The sequence below is a fragment of the Pinus tabuliformis genome, chromosome 4_2, assembly GCF_031772625.1.
Source record: "Pinus tabuliformis cultivar Carrire ecotype Pingquan chromosome 4_2, CPIR1, whole genome shotgun sequence".
NCBI lineage: Eukaryota > Viridiplantae > Streptophyta > Pinopsida > Pinales > Pinaceae > Pinus > Pinus tabuliformis.
Window position 1 is genome coordinate 292560268 of NC_142304.1, and position 12025 is coordinate 292572292.

A 12025-nucleotide genomic window follows, 5' to 3' on the forward strand; every position below is an offset into this window, starting at 1 on the left:
AGGGAATAAACCGACATTGATTAACAAAATTATCAAGTTCCTTAATTCAAGAGGAAAACTGCAGCTCAGAGAACTAGAAATTACAAACATAACACTGGTGATTATGGAGGTTAAGAAATTCTAAACTAAGAGGAACTTTGAAAGATATATAAAAAGAAAGTGTAGATTAGTAAAAGTTGAAGTAAATAAGTTCAACACCAAGTTCGATATCCTACATCACAAAGGCATGTCATCATGTTGGAATTTAGAAGGAAAAATTATTCCTTTAAATGAATATAAGAAGTAATTGAATGATTGTAGAATGGATGATAGTAAATTTGTTGGCTGGACAATGCCCTTAAAAGGTGAAAGAATTTTGAATAAGTTAGTTTATGATTTTTACCTTCACGATGAAGTCAGATCTCTTTTTGCATCCATATCTACTTTCCAGAATAACACCAAATTGGTTGAGGCTTACAGTAAATTAATCTCATATACATATCCAACCAAGCTGAGCGGCATAGACTAGTTAACATTTTCTGACGAACTTCTTAACTGCAACAACAAAATCCAAAAAAAGAATACATATTGAAGCACAAGAGTATATTAGAGTGGCATAGACTGGTTAACATTTTTTTACGAACTTCTTAATTGCAACAACAAAATCCAAAAAAAAGAGTATTGATGGAAGCACAAGAGTATATTAAGGACATATGTAATATTTCATTTATTAGATCCTATTATTTAGTTTTTCAAAACAATTTTTTATTGTAATTTTGTATAAAAATAAGAAAGAAACTCATTTCAATGGTTGGGTTTTGGAAAGAGACTGACTTGTATTTTGTAAAATCTTGATACTTTCAAAGTTTAATCAAAGAGTTCTAGTTTCAGTGTATGACATATTTGTTTACTATGTGAGTATTTTAATGTGTTTTCATAATCTTATCGTCTATACATTTTGATAATGTATGGAACATAACAAAGGCTAAGTTGAGAATCAACTTCCTTTATTTCCCCTGGAAATGTTATAGTAAACACTGAGTAGACAATATAGACAAATTGTTTATAATTGTCCCTCTGAATCTGGAAATTGTTGCCCTAATTTCATCTAATTAAGATGTCTACTATTGTTAAGCTAATGGAGAACCTTCTTTACACTTTATAGTCTTATCAAGTGATATAAATATTCAAAATTGAGTATGAATGTTGGTTGATATTTTTCTAAGTCTTTAAAGTTGTTATTTTGTTAGGTCTTGATGTTGGCACTTTGATTGGACCTCTAAAAGGGAGGGTTTTATTCATTTAAGAAAATATTTTAAAACCCTTAGTAACCACCTCTCAAAAAACACCTCGTCTTGATGCTTTGGCATAGTTCCCTAGAAATGAACTGTCTTCAAAGGACAATAGAATCCATGGAAGGGATTAAAGAAGAAAATACTCCTAATAATGTGGTTTAGTTTATAGAAATTGTAGTAGACGTATAAGAGGAAACTATGCCTAATATTTTGCTAATGTTGCAAACATTTCAATAGAAACTCGAGTTGAGGAGGTGTCAATGAAAAATGGGGATACCCTAGAGGAAAACATATTTGAGGATGTGATAGAGAAATAGATAGTAGTTGAAAGGATGTTATATAGTAAAATTCTAAACTTCAAACCTTACCATTAGAGTCATTTGAAATCATTCAACTGAGGGTGAAAGTGGAAAACTAGAGGAATCATGTCAAGTCATCAGGTTAGGGTTTGATATCATTACATGTGCATCAACAAGCTATTCATAGACATTGAGATTAGTGGGTTGAATTCTATATTGACCAAACAAGGGAAATGTGGGAGTATACATGGATATAATGATAAGGCATTACAAAATCATGATACTTATTCATCGATTAGAATTATACAAAAAGAAGATGTGCCATTTGTATTATGAATCTCTTGTCTGTAGATAACTTTCCCTTGTATATTTTTGTTTCTTAAAGAAGTAATGGATATCTTTCTAGATTCATTCATTTATTGCAAGTAAGTATCCTTTGTTTGTGATGAAGAGTGATCCATATTAGATCATATTATTTTTCATCTATTGATTTAGTTTAGAAAATGTTTTACACTCCGAATACAATTTTCATTCTTAGATTAATGGTGCAATTTTTTCATTAAAAGAATTATAGAAATCAATTGCACAGAAACCCATGGTTTACACATACAATACATGGTATATCATGAGACCTCTATTCCTCGAGTTGATAATTAAGTAATAAATTACTTTAACCATGTATTTTATAATAACCATGATGATTATATCCATATCTAATTCGGATTCAACACTTTCTCCTCAAAGATCATGTACTTTTGGACTTTCAAAGGGTCCACATCAAACCCTAGGTGAGATAGTATAAAGATTAGAAACAGAAAAAGCCTTTAATGGAAATGCCCTAGTTTCATAAAAATATTGATACTAATGTTATTAAATGTTTCTTTTTTGAATCCTATTCCTCCAAAGGTGACATGCTTCCTTAGCAATATCACAACTAAAAAAGGTATAAGCATTGTTTTCCACCAAATTAACAAATCCACTACACCTTGTTGGCCCTATCCAAATTATATTCATGAATCCTTATTTCGAAAGGATTTTTTTCTCTTTTTGTGAAAGTTGCAATATTTCCCCAAATTGCATCTGACATACCTAGTGCCTTAATGCTCGATTACAATATGGGGTAGCAAAATTTTTCATCCTCATGAGCTTAAAAATAGGCTCTGATACCACTTTGTAATACACCCAACCCCCTAATCCTTCATTAGGGTTGTACGAAATCACATTTTCTCTAAAGCATTTTATCAAATAGTTCCCACAGATTATCTAATAAACATCCACAAAACCACATTTTGTTGGGGCATTTCATCAAATAGTTTGTGTGCATTGTTTATTTCTCTCAAACCCCAATCTTCCGCAAAGTATATCTCATAAATTATAGAGGACCAAAATATACATTTATACCACAGATCCCTAAGATATTTTCTTTGTCTCCTCCAAGTTTCACAAGCTCGAACCCCTAAGAAAGAAAGTTATGGAAAGAATGCAAAGTTGACCTATTTTGAGGCATGATTTCAAGAGCATTTAGGATACCTTACTCATGGAATATCTATGAAAATATAGTGAAACAAAATCTGAAATATTTATCATACTTTCCTTAGTATTTCCCCAAAGTATGGTCCAAGTTTCAACCTTTGAAACCACTTAGAAGGAAAGTTATAGTAAAAATGGAAAACTGGCCTTATTTTAGGAGCATTTAGGAAGCTCAACTTTCTTAGGAATAACTTTGAAAATATAGCGAATCAAGATCTAAAAATTGAACCAGATGATTAGTGGGATTTCCCCTCACTATGATCCAAGTTTTAGCCTTTGGATCCTCCTAGAAGAACAATTATAACGAAAATGCCAAGATAGCCTATTTGAAGAAGCATTGAGGAATCCCGATTTCCTTAGATAATATGTCCAAAAATATGGCGAATCAATATTTGAAAATTGAACCAAATGATTAGTGGGATTTACCCTCACCATGATCCAATTACTAGTCTTTGGAACCTCCTAGAAGAAAAGTTATAATACAAATGGCAAGATGGCCTATTTACCCCATAAATCACATTTTTCGACTTCCACCATTAAACTCCATGAAATCACTTATAACATGTAGAGGAAATTAAAGAAAATGAAGCATGTAGTTAACAGGGAAGACATACAATTAATAGGGAATGCAAGAAATTACCCAAAATTATCATGCATTTCCCATGCATCCCAATTCATTTTGTAGAAAATCTTGTAGATTCACAAGCTAATGCAATTTGCTAAAGCAAGAGACAAGAATCTACTTCTACTCTTATAGCGAAAGCCCATAAAAATCAAGCAAACAATAATAAATAGAGGAAGAGAATCAAAAGCACATAACACAATAAATATTTGGGGAAAGCCATAACTCAAAACCCCACTATATGTTTTTATTAATCTGGAAAATCAAGATGACATTACAATGCTTGTTCTCTCTAGAAAAATCCCAGCACTCAGTAAATCCAATCTCCAACTCATAAGCAAGCTCACGGCCAAAGCTTAGCCTCTTCACAAGCTCTCCAAGTCTATATTCGAATGCATAATTCCTATGGAGGATAGCTTGTATTTAAAGGCAAATAAAGCCTCTAAAAATTGTTCAATCCCTCAAGGGTCAGTTCCTAAATGCATGAATTATCAGTGCAACTCAAAAAAATATAAAAAATATTAGCACGTTGTCCCTGCACTCTAGTCTCAACTGGGTCTTTCTCACAATTGACATGCATGAGTTTCTGATGAGTAAATATTCAGTTAACTAGAGTAGCACTGGTGGAGTTCATTAGTGAAACCACTAACTGTTAATTCACTATTAGTTATCTCAATCAGTTTAAGAACTAATTTAACTAAATTGACTCATGAAACTAATTCTTCTATTCTACAACTCATAATTAACTCACACTGGGCTCCTACAAAGTAGCTATGAGAATAGAATTTGAATTTAATTCATAGTTTAATTCAAGGACAAATTAAACTGGAATTTCTTGTTGCCATTTCTCAACAAGAAAGGGATTATCAACTACCCTAATCCTGTCTCTGTGAAACTCAAATTTACATCTTAACAATGCCTTTGTCAAGATGTCAACATCTTGCTCCTCCGTGGGAATGTACTCTAACAACATGATGCACCTCAATACACAATCTCTGAGATGATGATACTGGATATCAATATGCTTGGACCGATCATGAAAGAATGTATTGTCAGAGAGTTTGATACAACTCTGATTATCAAAATAAATCATTGTCGGATCCATCTGCTGACCAAACAAACCAACCAGGATCTTCCTCATCTAGATATTGTCACATGTTGCCTGACTTGCAGCCATGTACTCTTCCTCTGTCGAACTAAGTGCAATCGATCTCTGCTTCCTGTTGTACCAAGAAACTGTTGTTGACCCAATACTGAAGATCCCTCCTGATGTGCTCTTCCTGTCAGATGGACTCCCTTCCCAATATGCATCAGTGAAGCCTTCAAGCTTTTCACTCCCTTTTCCGTCTGTACTATAACCCAAACTGAGTGCCTCTGAGGTATCTCAATACATGCTTTGCCTTCTTCCAATACAGCTTAGTAGACCTAACCATCGCTTGACTAACTTGGTTAACTGTATAGCACATATTCAGTCGTGTGTTCACCAAGTACATGAGTGAACCCACAAGATGCCTGTAAACAATAGCTTCCACTACTTCCCCTAAAGTAGCATCCTCCTTCCTCTAATTACCAGCTAGAGGAGTCTCCATGGGTTTATTGTTCTCCATGCAGAATCTCCTGAGTATCTCGTTGGCATACTTGCCCTGAGATACAAACAACTCTAGATCTCCTTGCCATACCTCCATGCCAAGAAAGTAATGCATGAGCCCCATGTACTTCATCTCAAACTCTCTTGCACGGTCCTCCTTGTAAGATTTTATGAGCTTCTCATCACCTGTCAGTATGAGATCATCTACATAAAGTGCAATGATCAACAACTTACCTTCCACCACTATGTGATACAGGTTCACCTCCGCTTCACTCTTCAAGAAGCCCAACCCTAGTGAAGTAGTTATCTATTCTGGTGTACCAAGCATGTGGTTCTTATTTCAGCCCATACAACTCTCTCTTGAGTCGGAACACATGTGACTCACGGTCCAAGGTTTCAAAACCTTCCAGGTGCTCTATGTACACCTCTTCCTCAATCATTCCATTAAGGAAGGCAGTCTTCACATTCATCTGATGGATCTTCCAACCCATCTTTGCTAATAGTGCCAAAATAGATCTAATTGACAAGTACCTTGCAACAGGAGCAGAGGTCTCATCATAGTCAATACCCTCTACCTGTGAAAAGCCATGGGCCACAAATCTGGCCTTATGCTTCTCCACACTACCATATGTAGCTTTATTTCCTTTGTAAAGCCAATGGGAGCTCACAAATGACTTGTCCTCTGGTCTCGGGACCACATCCCAAACACTGTTTCAAACTATGGAGTCATACTCCTCCACCATTGCATCAACCCAAACCAGTTATTGCATTGCTTCCTTAAGGGAAGATGACTCTATCACAACACATGCACCCATAAGTGCCATATATCTAGTGTACCTCTCTAGTGACCTCCTCTATCTGTGCTGAGAAGAGGGTGCTCTGACATTCTCCCACGCATCATCCAACAATTTGTCAACCTCTCTAGTGCACTTTCTTCGCTCTTTGGAAGACTCTGCCTGAGTGGATGTATCCACTCTCTGAACCTCTGCATGTGGATGCTCCACATCAATCTGAGGCCCCTCAAACTTAGGAGCTAAAAGCTCCTCCTCTACATGTAGCTCAAGCTTCCTCTCAAGGGATACTCGCATGGCCTTCTCCTCATCGAACTTGATATCCCTGTGAACCACTATCATCCAAGTGGTCAACATGTACACCTGATAGTTGTAGGGTGTATCAATGTACCCCACAAAGATACCCAACTATGTTATTGGCTCAAGCTTGTTCCATGCATCTCTGGTCACATGGTAATAAACCGATGACCCAAAAATCCTGAATTGACTAACATATGGCCTCTTACCGGAATAAGCCTCCTCTGGTGTCTTCATCTCAAGTATCCGATGTGGGCTACGATTCTTATCATAAACCATTATGTTGCATGCCTTAGCCCACAAGTGTAGTGGTAGGCCCTGATCATGCAACATCACCCTTGCAACCCCTACTATGCTCCTTTTCTTCCTCTCAGCAATCCCATTCTGTTGAGGGTTATAGGGTGTTGTCAACTCTCGTTTAATCCCTTCCACTACATAGAGGTTCTTAAACTTATTTGAGACATACTCACCACCATTATCACTTCGTAGAGATTTAACCTTCTTTCCTGACTCTTTCCCTACCAATGCTTTGAACTCACAAAACTTTGTGAAAGTTTGATCCTTTTTCTACCTAAAAAATAACCATCATTTGTGAGAATATTAAGTAAAAAATATAACATAACATCTATGTTTGGCCATGGATTCTTTTGATAATGGTCCACACACATCTGAATGGACTCTCTCCATAATAGACTTTGCTCAACTGTCTCCGTCTCCAAAGAAAGACTTGGTATATTTTCCCAAGGTACAACCCTTGCATGTGTCAACTTGCTCAAGCATACCTTTGGGAAGACGGTAGAGATTTGCTGCAATATCTTCAAAGCCCCATGATACAAGTGGCCCAATTTCCTGTGCCACAACTCATCGACGTCTTAGCTCAACATATTTTCTGCTTTTGAACTCAAAGTAGCACAATACTCTACCTCTATCTTATAGAGATTCTGAACTCGAATCCCTATCTTCTTTACTTGAATCATGGCTATGTGTCGAAGGAATGCCTTTCCTTTCAAAAATATCCCATCATAGCCTCTATCCTCAATCATGGAAATGGAAACCAAGATCTTTGTCAGTCTAGGTACATGGATAACATTATTCAAGGTGAGTGGAGCCGCATGCTCCCTCTGAAAAGTAATATTTCCCACACCAGTAACATTATACTTACCGTCATCACCCATCTCGATATGCATCTTGAGATCTTTCTCCTCCAGTTTATTGAATAACTCTTTGTCGCCAATCATGTGGAATGAAGCTCCACTGTCTAAGTACCAGACACTTCTCGTCATTGAAGACACCATGCATTCAATGAGGGAAAAGTCCAATTCGAATTGGGAGACCAAAGCCTCACCCACCGCTCCTCCTAAGGACTTCTCCTTGGACTTCTTCAATGGGAAATTTGTAGCAAAGTGTCCCATCTTGTGACAATGAAAACATTTAACTTCCGTCATGTCCTTCTTCTTACCTCCGTGATAAGAATCTGATTTGGAATGGGAAATTTTAGTTTTCCCCTTCCTCGCTTTAATCACTAAGGCACTATTCTCTTCATCATCAGTCTTTGATGAAGAGCCATCCCTAGTGTTCCTCCTAATCTCATCCTACATCAAATTAGACCATAGTCATTCCCAATCTGGCAGCTTCTCTCGACCATTGACGGAGTCCTGATAACTATTCCAACTCTTTGGCAGTCCAAGAAGAGAAAGGCTCACCATATCCTCCTCGGCAACTGTGATTCCAACACTTCCAAGTTCATCCCGACATTGAGTGAACTTGGTCAAGTAATTTGGAATCATCTAGCCTTTCTCCATATTGATTTTATGAAGTTTATCCTTTAGTGCCAACTTCCTTTGATCACTGCTATTCTGATACAAGTCTGTCAATGTTTCCCACATAGCATGCAGTGTTTCCTTTCCATGGAGACTTGAGACAATATGATCTCAAACTCCCTCAAGGATTATGTGCCTTTCCTTCTCCACACACTTCTTCCACTCATCCAAGTTTTGTGCATCAATAGCTACTGGCTTAGGAATTGCTTGTTCAACAAATTCCTTCAAGCCATCATCCTCTAGCATAGCCTCCATACTATCCCTCTAGGCTATGAAATTCGAGCGGCCTTCCAAGGCATACTCAAGCCTCAACCCATGGAATGCCATTTTCCGATCCTGAAGTATGTATTGCAAATTCGACTTTCACCTGTAACCTAGAAACTCAAAACTTCGAAATCTCCTCTATTATAATGTTCTCTGCTCTGATACCATGTAGAAAATCCTGTAGATTCACAATCTAATGCAATTTGCTAAAGCTAGAGATAATAATCTACTTCTACTCTTTACAACGGAAGCCCATAAACATCGAGAAAACAATAATCAATAGAGGAAGAGAATCAAAGGCACAAACACAATAAATATCCGTGGAAAGCCACAACTCAAAACCCCACTATCTGGTTTGTATTAATTCGGAAAATGAAGATGAAATTACAATGCTTATTCTCTCTACAACAATCCCAACACTCAACAAATTCAATCTCCAACTCATAAGCAAGCTCAAAACCAAAGCTTAACCTCTTCACAAGCTCTCCAAGTCTATATTCCAATGCATAATTCCTATGGAGGATAGCTTGTATTTAAAGGGAAATAAAGCCTCTAAAAATTGTGCAATCCCTCAAGCGTCAGCTCCTAAATGTTGCACTATTAGTGAAACTCAGAAAAATCTAAAACAAATAGCACATTGTCCCTGCACTCTATTCTCAACTAGTTCTTTCTCATAATTGACATGCATGAGTTTCTGATGAGTAAATATTTTGTTAACTAGAGTAGCACTGGTGGAGTTCATTAGTGACACCACTCGCTGTTAACTCACTATTAGTTCTCTCAATCAGTTTGAGAACTAATTTAACTGAACTGACTCATGAAACCGAGTCTTCTATTTTACAACTCACAATTAACTCACACTAGACTCGTACAAAGTAGCTATGAAAATATAATTCGAATTTAATTCATAGTTTAATTCAAGGAAAAATTAAACTGTAAATACTTGTTTCCATTTCTCAACACATTTAAATTCCATAGAAATGCATATTCAAAACCACTGCTCCAAAATCTACTATCATAACCAACACAATGATAATAAATAAAATAATATAACAATAACAAGAATTCTTGCATATCACTAAAACCATTCATCCAAGAAATATCAATAACACTAAATAAACATATATCAATTGTAACTAGAAAATATTGGAATTGAAGTAGGGTGAGCCACATTCCACCCCACCTTAGGCTCAATTGTTCCATAATTTGTCTCTAGTTGGCCACCGTCGTGTTAGAGTTTGATGCCTTGAGGGAAAACTAAAATCATTGATTTAGCACACAAATTTTAGACTAGATATAAAACAAAAAGTGAAGGCCACTCTCCTTCAAAAATAGGAAAAACTTAGTCTCTGACACATAGGATATCACTCACAACTCTTCACTAGTTACAAGGTCTAAACCTATATGGGTCTTTCCACAATTTCTCTTACCAAATTGAATTTTTTAGTGAGAGAGTATGAGAGAAAAATCTAAGGATAAAATAAGTACTAAGAACCCCTTAATGGTTTCTTCTTATTATTTTTATAATGACACCTTGACCCTTCATCTTCCCAATCTTTTGCTAGAAGCTTCTTGGGAATACCAAACATCACACCAAAGGAAAACAAGGCCAAGATTTCTACCCTCCCCGCCTCCCCCTCCCCCTTGCATCATTTCCTCCCTAGTTAAGTTTTTCTCCCTCCCCAAGACATCTCAATCCATTGGTTGCTCCCTTCAATTCTAGAATTTTTATTTATAAAATAGAACAATAAATCACATAACAAATTTTAGTACATATTATAAATGTTGGTAACCCAACATTACAAGTATTTAATTACATCACATTTTTTTGGGAAATAAAAAGGGGGTGTCATAATCCCATTCCCCTAAAGGGAACAACTTCCTCGGTGTTCTCACTAATCTTGCACCATTAGAGAAATTTTAAGGTCTAAAATGGGTCTTCTAAGGAATATTATAAAATAATAGTGGAAATAATAAAATAATATTAGATTACCTCTTCGAGTTTTGGAGGGAAAAAAACTACTCAACTCGTATTTTCAACTTATCTCCCTCGATTTAACTCAAATATAAACTGGGAGAACTCATTGGATGCATAATTTAATTTTGCATCCAAGGAGTACTCATGATGCATACATTTGATGGACCCTACTACACGAAAAATGTGAAATACATGAAAAAACGTGATTGTAATCACGTTTTTCATGTATTTCTCATTTTTTGCGTAGTAGGGTCCATCGAAAGTATGCAACATGGGTACTCCTTGGATCCAAAATTAAATTATGCATCCAACGAGTGGTCCCGCTTGAAATTTGAGTAAAACCGTAGGGAGATAATTAGAAAATACGAGTTGAAAAAGTAGTTTTTTATTTATTTTTATCTTTTTACCTTTTTACTCCGAAAATGATGAATCATCCCCAATGGTTGACATCATCATATTGAATCATATTGGTTCTTATAAATTTGATTTTTGTTGTACATTTTTTTAGGCCCATTTTTTAGTTCAAAATTTCTCTAATGTTTATTTCGTTGTAGCAACACCAACCTAGGTGATGTCTCTTACTACAACAATGGTCTGCATCCTTTCCTTATCTACATCAAAAATCTGGTTCTCGTCAATTGTTCTCCTTTTATCATTGTGTATGTTATGTTTAATTTGGCCACCTTTGTACCTTATATAGCTTCCCTGTATAAGCCCAATTTTTCCTTGTAACAACGCGGGGTTAAAAATCCATGTAATAAAGTTAATAAAGGCAAAATAATAACCAAGGTCACAGGACACATATTCCAAGTTGAATGTTGAGAAAATACATAGTGACGGGGATCTCTTGTGATTAATAAATGGCTATGGAAATTGGCAAAGACAATGACAAAGGCTTCGAAAAGGCATCATGCATTAATTGGAATTTTATTTATGAAAATAATGGAAAACAAGAGAAAAAGAAGGTGAAAGGTCACAGGTTGCATGTGAGGAAGAAATGAAGTAAAATAATGGAAAATTGAAGAAAATAGAGGCCTCATTGATAAAAAGGCTTTTGAGGATCAGTTCACAACCTTTTTTTAGATTTAGATGGGAGCTCTCTATTCTATTCTCTCTCTCATACTCTTGCACACTTAGAGTTTCTTAGATCACTCTTGGAGCATTGTGGCATACTTGGGATTTTGGAGCAACCAAGCAAAGGAAGAGCAGGAAAGCCCAAGAGGACAACAAGAGCAACAACTACAACGAGTTTTTCTTGCAGGTATTGAGTTGCATGTATGATTTCCCTGCTATTTTTTACATGCATGACATATGCATGTGGTTATTTCTTTATGATCTGTCATTGGCATGGAGGATTGTCTAGATTGACAATGGTTTTCCTAGCCTTTCCAATTCTTGGATAGCCATGGTGTTGCAGGTTTTACCTTTTGTTTTCTAGTTAGTACTCATGGTCCTTATGTCTGTGGGTTGAGTTATTATTTCCCGGAGCCTTGGTTGGACATCTCTGGAAGCCCTATAACAACTTGGGTTGAGTTACTAGTCCTGGAAGCCTTGGTTGGACA